Raw genomic sequence first — 17,796 nt, forward strand, 5'->3', positions numbered from 1 at the left:
TGCTATGCCCCACATGAATTCGTTGATTGTACACATTTTATTTTTACTGTGTTCCTAAAGTGCTGTTGTTATTTCTATTCTAGCCCTTTTGCCTCCAGTTCCTTCCGTATGCAACAAGTAGAAATTCTTTTTCCATTTTTGCATTTCCACAATAGGCATAATTGAAGCTTGAAAACTAAGCAGTCTTTTAATTTATTATGTATAAATTCAAATCTGCATTATCCAGTGTACTCCATTGCTTAAATTAATTACTGTGGTAAGGCAGCACCTCCTAAAATAAAAACCTTGCTGTTGTGTCAAAGAAATGACTACTTGAATATTAAAATCTCTGTTCTGGAGAACTAGTAGTGGAAATTTTGAGTGATCCGGAGAACTGGTAAATACCACCTCTGATTGGCCCCATCCCCATCTATCCTCTGCCTACCAAGTCCCAGCTGATCAGGAGGAAATGGGGATTTTGCAGTAACCTTCCCCTGGAGTGTGGTGGGAATGGAGATTTTACAGTATCCTTCCCCTGCCATGCCCACCAAACCTCAGCCATGCCAATCCCACCAAGACACATCCACAGAACCTGCAAGAATTTTTTTTGAATCCCACCACTGATCTATTTGCTGCAATTAAATCAATCAAGTACTTCAGACTAAGGAATGGACTACACTACAAGACAAATATTTTCACATATCCATAATCTATGCAGCACGTGTCCTAGGACAATTTGAAAAAATAGCAGCTGAAATCAAAATTGGCAATTAAATGTAAGCTATACTTTACTTCGTTAGCTACAAATGTAAAAGGCCCTTCATGGCCTGGGACTTGGTGTATCTGAGGGATAGTTTCTCCCCTATTTTATGTAGTCAGCCCATCAGATCCAGCAATAGAAGCAGGCTATGGGCCTTCTCCATTCCAGAATGCCCTCTGGTGGGGCCCAGGAAATGGGCCTTTTCTGTTATGTCTGCCTTTTGGAACATCATCTTCCCAGAGATAAGACTACTCCCAAACCTGCTGCCCTTTCATAAGACTTTGATGATGTGGCTGCATCATTGAGTATGGGAGTCAGAATATTGGCCAGAGTCCATGAGATGGTTCTGTTGATATCCGATTTTCAATGTTTGTTTATAGTTTCATCTTAGCTGCTGCCTATGTATATGCAATATTTCTTTCCAATGGTGATTGGGACTGGGAACTCCATTATTAAACAATATGGTTGTAAGGTATGAGAATATGATTGCACCAATTTATGATAGCCGTACCTGCAATCCCTGTTGCTATTGCCAGCATTGAAGATTGCAAATACAGGTAGTCCCCAACTTACAACAGTTAGTTTAGTGACCGTTCAAAGTTACAACGGCACTGAAAAAAGTGACTTATGACTGTTTTTCACACTTACCACCTTTGCAGCATCCTCATGGTCACAAGGTCAAAATCCGGATGCTTGGGCACCCGGCTCAATGTATGACGATAGCAGTGTCCCGGGGTCATGTGATCCCCTTATGCAACCTTCTGACAAGCAAAGTCAATGGGGAAGCCAGATTCACTTAACAGCCAGGTAACCAACTTATCAACTGCAGTGTTTCACTTAACAACTGTGGCAAGAAAGGTCCTAAAATGAGGCAAATGTCTCACTTAACAGAAATTTTGGGCTCAATTGTGGTCATACATTGAGGACTACCTGTAGTGATCATGCAACTGCAGGATGCCGCCACATTGTAATTGTGAGCCAGTTGCCAAGCTCCTGTGATCGTAGGGAAGCTGCAATGGCTGCAACTATGAAGGGTTGTAAGTGCCCTAAATTAGCACCATGACTTTGAACTTCGAATGAGTGGATGCTAAATGAGAACTGTCTGTATTGTTTTTATTCATTTGTATCCCATCTTTATTTTTACAAATAACTCTAGGCGGCAAAGATATCTTAGCACACCCTCCTATTTTCCACACAACAACAACCCTGGGAGGTAAGTTGGGCTGAGAGACGGTTACTAGACCAAGGTCACACAGCTGGCTTTCATAGCTAAAGCAGGACTTGAACTCATGGTCTCCTGCTTTCTAGGCTAGTGCAATTGAAGGGGCTGCTTTAGGGATGGATTCCAGCAGGTACTACTGCTGGTTTGCTCATGTGCGTGCTGTGTGCGTGCTGGATGCACACTATGTGCACATTTGCAGTGCCAGTAAAATGGTTCTGCACAGAACTGAAAAAAGTTGGCAGCGCTTTTGGCGCTACCTGGGGAACCAGTTCAGGGGTGTGGCAGGCTTGGATCGCTGCCAGTTCCAGTGAACCAGGCCACCAAACCACTACCGGTTTGGCCGAACCAGTAGGAACCCACCACTGGGCTAGTTGTCACCTTTAAAGCCTTTCATGGCTTGGGATCAGGTTATCTGAGGGACCGCCTCTTGCTGGTCACATTTACTTGACCCACTAGAGCACGAAGGCAAGGAATGTTGTGGGTCCCATCCCCTAGGGACATACATCTGGCGGGACCCAGAAGAAGGGCCTCCTCCATGGTGGCTCCCTCTCTCTGGAATATCACTCCCCGAGATATTAGATTGGTCCCCAGTCTAACACTCTTCTGGAAGATGCTAAAGACATGGTTCTGCCAGCGGACCTGGGAAAGAGAGAGCAGAATGGAGCCCATTAAATGTACATGTGTTGTTGGCGGGATGGGGGTGGGCTATTATTATTTATTTTATTATTTTAATTTTATATGATATTTTTATAATCTGCTTTGCGTCACCAAGGGTGAGTAGACAGCAATACAAATTTTCTAAAATAAATAAATAAATAAAATAAATAACTTTAATTAGCTGACTTATTTTCATCCTCTAGAGTCTAGAGGTTAATTTTTCACATAACAGGATGAATGCCTGTTTGCTAAATATTGAAGGTAAGGGCCATTGTAAATAGTGTCACAACCTATACAAAAACATTCACTGAATGCCATATTATTCTACTGATGCCTATAACTTACTCATTTTTATATCAGTTTCTTTAATAATTTTTAATGTGATTAAAGTAGCTTTCTCCAACCTGGTATTCTCCAGATATGCTGGGACTGTAATTCCATTAATCCCTGTGGATTACAGTCCCTGTGAATTACAGCAAAAAGTGTGCTTTCAGGAGGGAATACCACCTTATATCATTTTATTTACATCTATTGGGGAATGTGCCATTAAACACAGTATATTTTATTTTGATTTAACTAACTTGGAAGCAGACAACATTATTTTCAGGCATTAAAAACAAGTGCTCTTGTAAGATGTCCTAAATCAAACTAATTTACTTTATACATACCATCTTTCTTGGGAGCAAACATCCCCAAATTAACAGATTTTTGCTGCCAAGAAAATATGTTTAAGAACTAAATTAGAATGAAATGCTAAGATGCTTGCAATCATAAAGAATTACATTACAAATATACCTGCAGAATAAAACTTACAAGTTAGATAACCTGATCCTAAAGCAATGCAATAATAAAATTTGTCTAACAGAAAATATACCCAAATCACATTTGTTCTACTCAAATCCTTATGCTTTATTTGCCTAATATAGCAATTACTTAAAATATGCATTCACTTTAATCTGGATTTTATGAATTCCACATATTTTTGTTATGGAATATTTTCCAAGCTATATGTAGGTCCTACCAATATATACAATAAAGGGTTTGAATAAACAAGGAACATTATAGGACCTATGTGAAGCTTAGAAAACTCAGTGACCATAATTTCAGAACTGAAAGTGGGTAGAATACATTTTCACAAATTGCTAAATAAAAATATTGGAGATCACAGCTTTTCACAAATGGGTATGTTTACCACAAAATGTTAGACATGTTGTTTCTGCTGGATGTAAGCAATTTATTCTTATTTCAATCCCAATTTTTTTAAAGGAGATCAAATAACAAATTGTCATCATATATGCTAAATCATTTTGAAATGTGAACTCCATTAATTTCAAAGCTCAAATTTTCCTATTTTTATTATGTCTTTTCCTCATTTACCATTTTAAAAAATGGTGTGCAGAATTTTGCTTTTTACCTAATTGAATTCTTCTCAGTCTGACCCTTTACAAATTAAGACGTGAGTACATACATTGAATTCTCATTTCCATCATGCCTATGTTTGCCTGAAGTAGTGTGCCTGGAGTAAGGGCACTTTGAAATTGAAAGTTTCTATTACTATCAATGTGAAAATCATGTACAATCATGAAATACTTTTCTTTCAGATGAAAAAAATGTGAAAGCAGAAAAAAGGAAAATGACAGTACAGTATCATTTATACTCCTTGAAATTTATTAAATAAGACAAAATCACCATCTGTCAGATATTACCCATCTTCAAGCGGATATGCAACAGGTCGTCCTTGAGTTACAATAGCAATTGGAATCAGAATTTCCTTCGCTAAGCAAAAATAGTTTTAAAACATGATATCAAGTGATTGTATCTGCAGTTCCTGTTGCCATCATTAAGCAAGGAAGATCATGGGTTGTTAAGTGAGTATCTCAACACAACTTCCTGCTAGCTTCCAACAACCAAAATCAGTGGGGAAACCAGCAGGAAGTTGCAAGTCCTGAGTGGCTCACAGTCAGGCTGCCAAGTAGATAAGTGGCTGCTGACCACTTGCTGACCATGGGGTACATGGATGGTCAGGGAGATGCAGGTTAACTGTGGCACGTAATGGGATGGCTGCTGCGAATGGGAAGGGTTTGCAAATGGCCAGCATGGCATGAGTGCAAAGGGACTGAGGGAGGGTGCGTGGGTGGGGAAGACTCATCCAAGCAACATGTGATCTTCCCTGCAGGTTTCCCCATTGACTTTGGTTGTGGGAAGCCAGCAAGGAATATCACAAATTGTGAACTTGTAACCTATGTAATGCTGCAACTGTTGTAAATACCAGTCAGTTGCCAAATGCCCCAAATTGCAATTTCATGCCCGCAGGGCTGCTGGGATGGCCAGAACTTTTCAGGACTGATCATAACCACCACTTGTTCAGTACTGCCATAACACTGAATGTTTGCTAAATGGGTGGGTGCTAAATAAGGCTACCTGTATTCTGATACAGTTATTAGGACACACCACTGCTTCAGATTAAATATTTCAAGTGCATTCTAGAGTGGAAGTTTAGGTAGTTCAGAGTTATGAGATTGGGACCAGAATTTTCATCATAAATCAACCTAACTGAATCCAATCTTTTTAGTGTTTTCATGGTAGTCATGAAAGGAATCACATAATCGTTAACCAAATTAATTACCTTGAATGGGCGTGTAGTCAAAACATTGTGAATATCGGTCATGTGACTGGGACCTGCAACCAGCCATAAATACGTGGTTGTCAGGCACCCAAAATGCTGTCATGTGACCATGAGGTGTGGGGAAGGCGCAACATTTTACAATGGCTAGTGCTTTATGGGCCATAAAGCACCTTTCCAAGGCCATTGAAATTTGAACAGTTGTTAAACAACCGTTCATAAGTCAAGGACTACTTGCATATCCCCTGAGGACAATCTCTTAAAGGCAGTGGCCTCTTTTCCCAAATTAGGCAGCTACAATTTTAATATGTTGGCAACAAATGTGACATTTCTTTTCTAGCATGCTCAAAAGCAGATTGTGTATGTCAAATCTGAAATGCTGCACAGCTCTTGTTATGATACCTATATGAGAATAAAAAGTTATTCTCCTGTCATTAATTTCTGAAAAGTAAATTGAAGTAGTTGAGTTTTGTTTGTGGGGTTTCCCGAAAAACTCACACTGCACAATTAGCCTAACTCATATATATTTCTGTTGTTTTCATCCTGATAGCTACATATTCTATCTAGAAATTTATCACTACATAGCTATAGTAGAGGTAATAATAGAATGTCAAAGCATGCACTCATTTCCTTTGCATAGTATAGTCTGTAATAAGATAAAATATCAAAAATTCATCTTACTCATCTCCTTTAAGTTGGGCTGTCCTCTTTTCAAGTGTTATACCAGGCAAAAGTACATTTGTACTTTTGAGCTCTAGAGATGTTTAAAATGTTCTATTACAGAACATTCCAGAAACCTCAGACATCACCTATTCTGACATCAGAAGACACTCAATTTCCAGAACACTCGAAATCACCCATGACTGAACATTTTATGTATGTCAATTGGGCTTTTGCCATATGTGAAGATATTTGATGTTGGTTGCTGGCATCACAAGGAGATGACTGAGATGCTGGGTTTTGTTTTTGCTTTATGGTTTCTGTAGTTCTGGATTTTACTGTTTTCCTCAACTGCCCAGAAAGTTGTGTTTGTAGATGGGCAGCCATACAAATATTTTAAATAAATTACCCTCTAATCTTTTTCCAAGCCATATGTGATCTTTAAGCACCTTGCAGGGATCTATATATGTGGTTTTTCAGAAGAATAGACAGATGTTGCTATTTGATGATGTTAAAGGTATTGGAAGCTGTTCCTAGTAAAGGTGTCGTTTGCAATTTGACTGGCTGTGATTTTGTCAATGCAGATGTTATTTAAGTGAAGCTCCAGGTGTTTTGGGATTGCACCTGTTACTATTGGTACCACCTTCCGCTTATATTTGCAGGTTGTTGTCATTGTTAATTAAATTTACATGCCTCCCAATTCCCAACAACTCTGGGTGGTTTACAAATATTTCATTTATATGAAATAAATTGAAACAATAGTAAATATGATTATTCAGCAAATATTTACACTCCTTAGAATGAGGTCACCATGAACCCTTTTGTCTAACTTACTCCTGCAAAAATTCAAATTAAAACATCTTTGACAGGTGTCTGCCTAGCCTCCATCTCAACTCCCACCTTCCTAGAAAGTTGGTTCCTCTCATAAATGAACTTAAATCTATTATTTTGTGCCCTGCCATTTTCGGAATAGGTCTTTTCTTTCCCCCGAGTGATATCTATTTAGGTATTATATTAAACATTTTACTCCCAAGGAAACACACCTATAGAGCAGCAACCTTATGCCTCAGGGAACAATCCGCATTACAAAGAGCAAAATTGGTTTCCAAGTCAGATTACTGAGAACCGAATGATGTTACGGAATGTCCTAAAAGTCTGATACTCCGGTTTCTTCTTCTTTGTCCACCCACTTCCTATTAACTCACAGATCCAGTTCTGCAGGGGCAACAAACCCAGTTCTAAAGTTTTCCACGCGCTACAAAGTACTATTGTGCAATGCTACCTTCGCAGCACTACTCACTCTCCCTCGGAAGGAGGAAAGAAAAACTCTCCCGCTATTTTATGGCGGAGGCTTGGGGCGAGGGGGGTGGGTGGGATCGTGTGCATTCTTTTCATCTCCCCGCTCTTTTGCGCCTTTTTAATTTTTTTTGCCTCGGATCCTGCAGGGGTCGCTGCTACCTCACTTTGAGGACGGCCTCTCCCCTCCGCTCGGTGGCGGGGTCTCGCGGAACGGAGGACTCGTTGCCGCCATTTTGAAGCTGACGGAAAAGGGGGGGGGGGACCGCGGTGAGCTGCGGAAGGCGATTGGCTGCGTTGGCGAGCGACGGCGGTAGCGGCGGCTGCTCCAGCCTAGCCTAGCCTAACGCGGCGGGCCGGAGAGGAGCGCGAGGGGCTTCGCTCTGCCTCGTCTCCGCTGGTGGAAGAAGCAGAAACGGCGACGGCAGTCAGCCGCGGAAAGGTAAGAAGGGTGGAAGGGCGAAGGGGCTCTTCGGGCAGGACCCCCCCTCGCACGTCCCCCGCCCCCTCTTTTTTGCTCTTCGGGTCGTCCAGGCATCCGGAAAGCGAGGCGGATTGTGGCCCAAGTGCTTTTTTTCCCCTCCACCCCCCTCCTCGCCTCCCGATATTCCCCTCACGCCGTTTCTTTCTTACGCCGCCATCCCTGCCTCGCTCAGCCGTAGTGAGCATGTTGAACTTGCCGCCCTTTCCTCCGCGGTGCGATTGTGGGTGTTGTTTGTGTGCGGGCTTGTCCTGAGCGGCGGCGGAGGCAGCCTGCGGGCGAGAAGTAACGGCGGGCGACCTTGTCCGAAGCGCCTTCTTTCCCTTCGGGAGAATCCAATGGGGGGGGGGTCCCTCTCCGCCCGCGGGGTCCTCAGGGGTCTCCATTTGAAGCCTCCTTAAAGGAAGACAGGCGGAGGAGGAGGAGGTGGAGGAGCGGCCGCGACAGGAGGCGGCAGCAGCACCAGACGCTTCCTTCCCTCAAATGTGGCGCTACTGCAATCGGCCTCCCTTCGTTCCGCCCGCCCGCCCCTGGAGCCGCTTTTTTTTCCTGCAAAAGGCTTGAATGGCTCGGACAGCCCTGGCTGGAGCCTTGCCCGTCCCAGTTGGCCTAGTTCCTCACGCAGGGACCCTGCCCCAGCTCAACCCCTTGCCCGCTGCCATTGGCTGTTTGGGCCTCTTTGGGGACGAGGGAGGGGGAAAAAAGGGGGCTCCCGACTTAGCCGCTACCCCGTCCCCCGTTTCCACACATTCACAACTTGCCAAAAGCATTGGAGGGCATCTCTTTCTGTCCTCGCGGAGAAAGCAGCAACAGCAACGGAGACAGTGGCCGCCCAACACAACACACCCCAATCTTTCGCCTGGGTTTTAATGTAGCAGTTTGGGAGTTGGCGATTCAATGATTAAGCAAAGCCTCCACACTTTTTTGGGGGGGGGGCGTGGATGGGAAGTGGGGAGAAATCGGCGTTTTAAGCATTGCGATAAAAGCCATCTAGAGGACTTTTCTTTGAAAGGGTTTTTTTTTAAAAAAAAAAAAATCTGAATCTTTCAAGGATCTCTTTTCATTCTTTATGGAGAGAACCAAATAGGTGGCTTATTAAGCCTCCGAAGTAAAATTAGGGATGCCATTCCTGTAGGTGTGGGTCTGCTGTTCAAATTAATGGAATTCAGTTTGAAGAATTGGGAGCTTGTGGGGATCTAGAAGTATTCACAGTAAGGTATATTATAGAGTCGAACTTGTTAACTCAAAGTTAGTGTATTTTACTGAGCACTTTGCTGTTCTATTAATGTGCTTAGATAGTTCCCATATTTTTTGAAACCATATGTCCATTAGATTTACAGTTGCATTATGAACCCATGAGGGTAGTTACTTACATGATAAATTGAATGGAGGTTAAATGGGTTTTCTTTCGGTCCATAGTATGTGTAACTGTGTACACATTATTGAGGCACCTATACAGGTGGTGCCACAGTTCATTTAGTGACTGTTCTAAATTACAGCAGCACCTAAAAAAGTGACCTAAGACTGTTTTTCATGCTTACGATTGTTGCAGCATCCCTATGATCATGTGATCAAAATTCAGACACTTGGCAACTTACTTGTATTTATGACAGTTACAGTGTCCGGGATCATGTGATCACCTTTTGTGAACTTCTGACAAGCAAAATCAATGGAGAAGCTAGGTTCACTTAACAACTGTTGTTACTAAGTTAAGAACAGCAGTAATTTAACAATAGTGACAAAAAGATTGTAAAGTGGGGCAAAACTCACCTAACAAATGTCTTGCTTAGCAATAAAATTTTTGGGCTCAGTTGTCGTAAATCGAGGACTGCCTGCATGTTGTGTATCTGCAGGCTTTGAAGAAGAAATGTGATCTTTGGGATAGTTCCACCCCCCTCTATTCTGTGTAGCCTTTTATGCTAATTAGATAGTAATAATTTATAGTGAAAACTATAATGTATGATTTCAAAATTCCTCAGAAGTTAGGATAATTAATGGTTTTTTAATTTGGAAAGCTTACAAAGTATTTTGAAATCTTTTAAGTTGTGTAGAAATCTTTATAGAATGGACTGTACATACATCCTGTGTTTCTTTGATTACCTGTGAAGGAGAATATTCCTCCTTCTGCTTTTCTTCCCTTTCCATTGTTAGTTGATGTATATGTGAACAAATATGATTATAGTACGAATTGTTGTATCAGCCTGGCAGAGAAAACAGAAGAGAATTTAAACTGCAGTTGTGGAGAGCTTGTGAATGGAGCTTTTCTCTCTCTTGTAACAAGAAAGGATGCTTTTTAGTAGTGGTTGTATAGCATTCACTTCCCAAGAAATTGTAATGTATTCTTAATTGCTGATAAGATTCGTTTTGAGTTGTCCAATCTATCTTTTTTGCTATTAACCTGTAATTTTATTGAAGTCTTATTATGTATTGTATTTTATTTTGAAAAAGAGAGGAAAAATCTTTAAGAAAATGTTTCTGCTAAAGTCATGAAGCTAGCAATATAATAGTTTCTTTTTTGAATATTGAATATTGTTTTGTAATTATTTTAACTAGATTATTTATAAACTTTACATGTTTCTTTTTTCTCATAATGCTACTTGCTTGAATTGCACTAAAGAAATCTAATTGAATAACCATAATAAGGTTTTTTTTAGTTTCTTTTTCTATTAGTATCTAGTAAGACTGGAATAATTTAGTATTTTGATATTTTTGGTAAAAATATTAAATATTCTTTGGTAAAAATATGCAGGTATTGAAATTTTGTTTACATGTGAAAACAAAATGTGACGGTATGCAAGTGCATACATTTATAAGTGTAGAGAATTTACCTATACTGCATTTTATTATGATATTCTGTTGAACAGATATAAACTTTAATGATACTTTTTTTCTGGTCAGATGCATTTGTTATGTCATTCCTTCCTACTGTTGGAAGCATTCCAGGCAGTTAAAGTAATTTAAAGGCAGAAGGGTAAAAATAAATAAAAACACAGATTAATACCAATTTTAAAAATAAAAAGTAAAGTAGTATTATAATTGAAAACCTGGTAAAAGAGATGCATGTTTAGATCTTCTAAATCCCGAAAGAATGAAGACCAAATCTGAGAGGAGGAGCAAAGCATGTCATAAAAGCAGACACCTGGCAATGGAGGTATTACCAAAAGAACTCTCCTGAAGATCTTAATAAGCAGAATGATTTGTAACAGGAGAAGTGTTCTGTAAAATAATCAATCTCTAAACAGTTTAGAATGATAATGGTTAATTCCAATAACTTAAATTGTGTCTAGTAAACAATGATCAGTCTGTTTATTTGATCAGAACATTATCTGTACCTTTTTATTTATGCTTGATTTGTATAGCTGTCCATCTGAATGACTCTGGGTGGTAAAACAATCATAAAAACAATTTAATTGATTAAAATACAAAAAAATGCAAAAAAAATTAAATACAAATAGCAGCCAAGAGATATTATTAGTGTCAATATAACCAGAAAACTATGTTCTTAATATTATCACTAATTGGTGGATTAGCTGCCACATTTTGTACCAACAGCAACATTCAAATACTTTTCAAGGGTAACTCCAAATGTAGCAAGTTCTACTAGTAGAGACAGATTGTAACTTAAACTTGGATAACTGTTGCCAAATCTAAGCAACTCAGGATGAGATACAGCTAGCACATTAGATTTAATAGTGCAAAGTACTAATTTCCAAAGCCAAAATCCTGTGTTGAGTTTTATGGCAATCACAGATAAAAAAGTGTTTTCAAACTTAAACATACTGCAAAGAGAATGTTTTTAAAAATGTATATTTGAAAACACATTACTTTTTAGTATACAGTACCAAATTCTTGCCATTCTCATTTTCATTGCACTTCCTGGTGGTAAAAGTCAGAATAGGAAAATAGGAACTCCTGAAGCTAAAATAACATATTATATACTATTAAAACTCATTATTATTGTTAAATAAAAGTTTCCACCATATTCAGACCAGTTTTATTCCAACATTCCCACTGTGGCATCCCCATAGTTGTATAGTATAGTTATTCTTATGCGATGATGACAGGAATGTCCAGCATTGGGGTAAAAAAAATATGATCAACCTTATTATGTCATGTGGAAAGATAGGGGGGATATCATGATCAAGATATGACCCCAAATATTGTGGGGAAGTGAGAACAAAAATTGGATGGGAAAATTTAATGTTCATTTCTCTCAAAATATGACCCAATGGGCCATAGATTGTCTATTGGGATTATATAAATGATAAACTGTTAAGAATTGAATGGGATTTTTTTAATGTTATCAACATCTCTATGATACAAGTGCAATTTAGTAAAATCAAAGTGCTAAAGGAGATGGATGGAAGTAGAAAAGTAAGAGACTGACTATGAAATTGTCTGAGAAATGTAAATATAAGGCAATATAGTCATAAAATTTCTACAGAAATACAATAAATATAAGTAGATTAGATCTAATGAGATATTATTTAACCATAAATTATGTGCAGGATTTGTTATAAGATGAAATCAGATTGCTTAGAAACTGGTCGTAACACTAGCGAACATTTAATTGACTGGAAAATTATCAAGAAAGTTCATTTATGGTTAGAGCAGATGTTTTCCTAAAATGATCAATAATGGAGTCAAGTAGGCTGGAAAAGATATATTATGTCTTGCTTAAAGCCTCTTCAAATAAAACATTACCCAACTGATAAAAATAAAATGAGCAGAAACTGTAAGAAAACATATTCTGGTTAACTGTACAGCAAAGCCAAATTTGAAGAGCAGATTGCTAACTTAAAAAAATCCTGGTTGGTAGAACTAGTGGTAGTGATTAGTAGACAGACTAGCAGGGAGAAATAGATTATATGTAACTACAGCTCATTCCCAACAAATCAAGGTGCAAAAGAATTCTTGTTTCTTGTTTCCATGTACTTTTACTTTATTCCTCAGCAGTGATAGTTAAATTGAAGTTATGTTTTTGATAGCAGCATACCAGTGTCCCAGATGCTACAGACTAGCACTGTTAGAGAACATCTGTTTCCTGGAGATGTAAGAATGTTAGAATAGCCCTCTTGGATCATAGAAAGCCTATATTAATCCACCATTTTTGTTTCCCTCATTGGCCAGCTAAAAGCCTTTACTCTGCTCACAAGCAGGACAGTACCTTCACCTGCTATAGTCATTCTACAACTGATATTTGGCAGCATTTTGCTCCCAAGTCACAAAATTATCTTTTGGTCCTCCTTGTATTTATTCAGTCCAAGTTAGTGCCCATTTTCATATTTTATAATAAAGAGTTTCATGGAAGAGATTCTTTCATTTTATTATTCTAAATCTACCATTCAGCTTCATTGGATGACTCTTGGTCCTAGGGTTTTGAGGCAGGGGAAAAACAATTGCAACTGCCCAATTTCTTCATGATATGCATTATTGTGCACATCTTCATTATGTTCTCCTGTTGTTTATTGTTTTCCCCAAGCTGAAAACTCTTATATTTTGCAATGTTTTCTTGCATGGAAGGTGCGCATGTTCCTCATGATTTTGGCTGTGTTCTTTTGTACTTTCCCCAACTTTGGTGTATACTTTTTCAAATACCAAATACAACTATAGACAATATTCAGATATGGATGCATTTTTATTTCTATAAAAGACTTACAATATTAGCATTTTAATGAACTTCTGCATACACATCTGCTTGGCATCTTTATTGAATTATTTTCTGTGAGTCAACAATATTTTTAAAATTAGTTATAACCTGTGTGTGTGTGTGTGTGTGTGTATGTGTGTTTGTGTGTAAAATTAGGATTTTCCTCCAATGTGGATCACTTTAAAATTACATTTAACCTCATTTTCTATCTCTTTGGCTATTTTTCCAGTTAATAGGGATTCTTCTGTGGTTTTCATCACTTTGACTAATTTATAGGATTTGAAAACTTTTATCAGTTTAGCAGAAAGGTTGGAAATCTGTGATTTGTGGGCCATACCTGTTCGGTGAGAGAGAGGGACATAGCAATTGTTTGCTTTGCTGCTCAAGAGTGCTCACTGCATCCTCAGGTTGCCATTTTTGTAACAGGTCTATTAGCTGCCTTGGTGGGGTGGGAGCAACAAATCCCGTGGCAATACCCAACCTTGAAGTAAAGAAGGAGAAGAGTGTGGCAGCATGGCATGGCAAGTACAGGTGAAACTCGAAAAATTAGAATATTGTGCAAACGTTCATTTATTCCAGCAATGCAACTTAAAAGGTGAAACTAATATATGAGATAGACTCATTACATGCAAAGCAAGATAGTTCAAGCTGTGATTTGTCATTATTGTGATGATTATGGATTACAGCTCATGAAAACCCCAAATCCATAGTCTCAAAAAATTAGAATATTGTGAAAAGGTGCAATATTCTAGGCTCAAAGTGTCCCACACTTAATTAGCTAATTAAGCCATAATACCTGCAAAGAGTTCCTGAGCCTTTAAATGCTCTCTCAGTCTGGTTCAGTAGGAATTACAATCATAGGAAAGACTGCTGACCTGACAGTTGTGCAGAAAACCATCATTGACACCCTCCATAAGGAGGGAAAGACTCAAAAGGTAATTGCAAAAGAAGTTGGCTGTTCCCAAAGTGCTGTATCAAAGCACATTAATAGAAAGTTATGTGGAAGTGAAAAGTGTGGAAGAAAAAGGTGCACAAGCAGCAGGGATGACCGCAACCTGGAGAGGATTGTCAGGAAAAGGCCATTCAAAAGTGTTGGGGACTTTTACAAGGAGTGGACTGAAGCTGGAGTCAGTGCATCAAGAGCCACCACACACAGACGGATCCTGGATGTGGGCTTCAAATGTTGTATTCCTCTTGTCAAGCCTCTCCTGAACAACAAACAATGTCAGAAGCATCTTACAAAACAGACCTGGTCTGTTGCTCAGTAGTCCAAAGTCCTCTTTTCTGATGAGAGCAACTTTTGCATCTCATTTGGAAACCAAGGACCCAGAGTATGGAGGAAGAATGGGGAGGCACACACTGCAAGATGCTTGAAGTCCAGTGTGAAGTTTCCACAGTCTGTGTTGATTTGGGGAGCTATGTCATCTGCTGGTCCACTGTGCTTCATTAAGTCCAGGGTCAACTCAGCCATCTACCAGGAGATTTTGGAGCACTTCATGCTTCCTTCCACAAACGAGCTTTATGGGGATGCTGACTTCATTTTCCAGCAGGACTTGGCACCTGCCCACACTGTCAAAAGCACCAAAACCTGGTTCAATAACCGTGGGATTATTGTGCTTGATTGGCCAGCAAACTCGCCTGACCTGAACCCCATAGAGAATCTATGGGGCACTGCCAAGAGAAAGATGAGAGATATGAGACCTAACAATGCAGAAGAGCTGAAGGCCGCTATTGAAGCATCCTGGTCTTCCATAACACCTCAGCAGTGCCACAGGCTGATAGCTTCCATGCCACGCCACATTGAGGAAGTAATTGCTGCAAAAGGTGCCCAAACCAAGTACTGAGTACATATGCATGCTTATATTTTTCAGAGGTCCAATATTGTTCTATGTACAATCCTTGTTTTATTGATTGCATGTAATATTCTAATTTTCCGAGATTGTGAATTTGGGGTTTTCATGAGCTGTAAGCCATAATCATTACAATTATTACAAATCATGGCTTGAACTATCTTGCTTTGCACGTAATGAGTCTATCTCATATATTAGTTTCACCTTTTAAGTTGCATTACTGAAATAAATGAACTTTTGCACGATATTCTAATTTTTAGAGTTTCACCTGTAGATTTGTGAGCTTGCTCTGAATCAAGATCACGAAAGAACAAGTTTACAACCACTAGTCTCAGTGCAAAACCTTGAAGAGCTCTATTCCTCCCTTCCTTCGAGAAGAGCTCAAACTGCTCATTTAGTCCTATATACTTTCTGTTTTTTAAACACAGTAACAATCCAAAAAAGGAAGGATCTCTTATAACTGTCAAGTATGCTCAGGAGGCTTTGATTCAGGTGGAATTGAATCAGTATTATTTTTAAAATCCAAATATATAATGTCAACAGGAGATTACTTTCACCTCTCCTCCTGTTGACCCTTAACAAATGCTTTGAGAAGGTTGGTGAGAATTTATTATTATTATTTTTTCTGTTTTGGTGAGGCCTGTTCTGTGTACCTCATTATTTTTTCTTTGATTACCATTTCTGCTTGGAACAGATGTTAAGCTGACTAACCTATAATTTCTTGGATCTCCCCTGTGTGCCTTGTTAGGGGAAAAGGGGATGCCTTATAAAACAATTTAATGTATCTATTAATCATCAACATTACTCTGAAGTACATTTTGCATCAGTCTTTTTACAGTTTTTTTTTCCCTTAAGGCAACCACAACTTTTGCAGCCGGTGCAAACGCTGAGAGAATACTTCACAATTTTCCCTGTGACTGCCTGAAGGCAAGGAAGCATTAGTTGATAAATAAAAATAATTTCTTTAAAATTCAGAACATACACTCAGCACAAGTGTTTATCTTAGTTTTGATCTGTAAGCATAAAAATATATAACAGGTTGTTTCATAAAACAAATTTGGAACTTGATGTTAAGGTTCTACTTTGAGAAAGTATTGAATTGATTTTGTCTAAGGAATTTAGAAATATTTGAAAGACAGGATTAATTCTGGATTTTTTTTCTTTACCTTTTGTGGTTCTGAAACTTTGTCACAGCCTTCTCAGCTGTGGACAATTTAAATTTACTTCTTCAAGATCCGGAAGACATGTTACCAAGCATGTTATTAAATAATTCCCACTTGTTCAACTTTCTTAAAGATTATAGGAATTGTAATTGACTTTTGAGATGTTTAGGTTGCAAAAGGTAATTCTACAGAAAAGTATATGAATGTTTATAATAATAAAATGTTTTATAATAAAGTATTGCATAACTACTCTCCAAAGAAGGATAAATGGGACAGGGTATTGTGCTAACATGGTTTCTGTGGTCTGTTAAAAAGATGTATGTGCCCATTGTATGTGATATAGAGAGGTTGCAAATTGTGTGAATTTGAATAATGCAACACTCAGTTTAAAAAAGAAGAGGCTTATTACATGGAAGGAAAAATTTGATATAATTGAATGACATAAACATGATCATAGCAATGCTAAAATAAGAGGAGTTGGAATGCCTGAATCTACAGTAGATTTTTATGTTTTGCTTTTTATACTACTTTGTGACTTTATTAACCATAAATTTAAAATAAAATATTATTTTTTCTTTGGTGTAATATTTCCTTAATATGCATATAAAATCATGTTTCATTTTTTTCATTGTCTATTTCTATCAAGCTGGAACCAATTCTTCATTAACTATATAACTTTGAATAGTATGAATTTGGATTATGTTACCTTTTCGTGGAATTCATTGTGCATTGATGAAGAACTACTTGTATTGTGGCTGCTTCTGTCATCATTTCAATAATGTGGTTTTTCCTATACCAGTAATGCTCCAGTTTTTACCAGTATGGTTGAGTATTGTGACATGAACAAGGAATTTTTAACAATCCAGTGTTTGCCTTTTGCCAAACGTAATGCTTTTCATTCAAACCAAAATGTTCCCTTTTGATCTACTCTCATGATAGTGAACCTATTGTACACATGCCACAGGTGGCACGCAGAGCACCAGCTCAGCTCCACCATGCGATGTGCCTGCCTCCTGCTAGCCAGCTGATTTTCAAGTCTGCATATGCATGGGGGGGGCATGTTGGAGAACGTATGCAGGGGCGGGGTTGTGTGAAATTTGAAATTTAATAAAATTTGTATGCCGCCCATTTGCTTGGTACTCTGGGTGGCTTGCAGACAAGATAAAAAAGCATTAAAAAAATTAAAGGTAAAATACAGTTGTTAAAATTACACACCATCCATTCTGTCTAAGTGGGGCTGGACATTGATCAACAGCCCCAGGTCTGCCAGAACAGTCAGGTCTTGGTGGTTTTACGGAAGGCCGAGAGAGTGGTAAGGGTCCGGATTTCTACGGGTAGATCGTTCCACAGGTAGATCGTGAACATGTGCCGGGGTGCAGTGCTCCCCCCCAGCCCGTTTTTGCTCCCAGAAGGCTGCAGGGAGGCCTACTAGGCCCAAAATGGGGTGCAGGGGGG

At 38.9% G+C, this 17,796-nt stretch overlaps 1 protein-coding gene across 1 annotated transcript in view; it reads left to right on the forward strand.

Annotated features, from left to right (window-relative positions):
- The first annotated feature begins 4,278 nt into the window (after positions 1-4,278).
- PDS5B (PDS5 cohesin associated factor B) overlaps positions 4,279-17,796 on the forward strand; it is a 70,330-nt gene continuing 56,812 nt past the window's right edge. The window contains exon 1 of the mRNA XM_032219620.1: positions 4,279-7,639. The gene's annotated coding sequence lies outside the window, so the exon portion shown is untranslated. The remainder of the gene's footprint in view (positions 7,640-17,796) is intronic.

Source organism: Thamnophis elegans, chromosome 6 (assembly GCF_009769535.1).
Source record: "Thamnophis elegans isolate rThaEle1 chromosome 6, rThaEle1.pri, whole genome shotgun sequence".
NCBI lineage: Eukaryota > Metazoa > Chordata > Lepidosauria > Squamata > Colubridae > Thamnophis > Thamnophis elegans.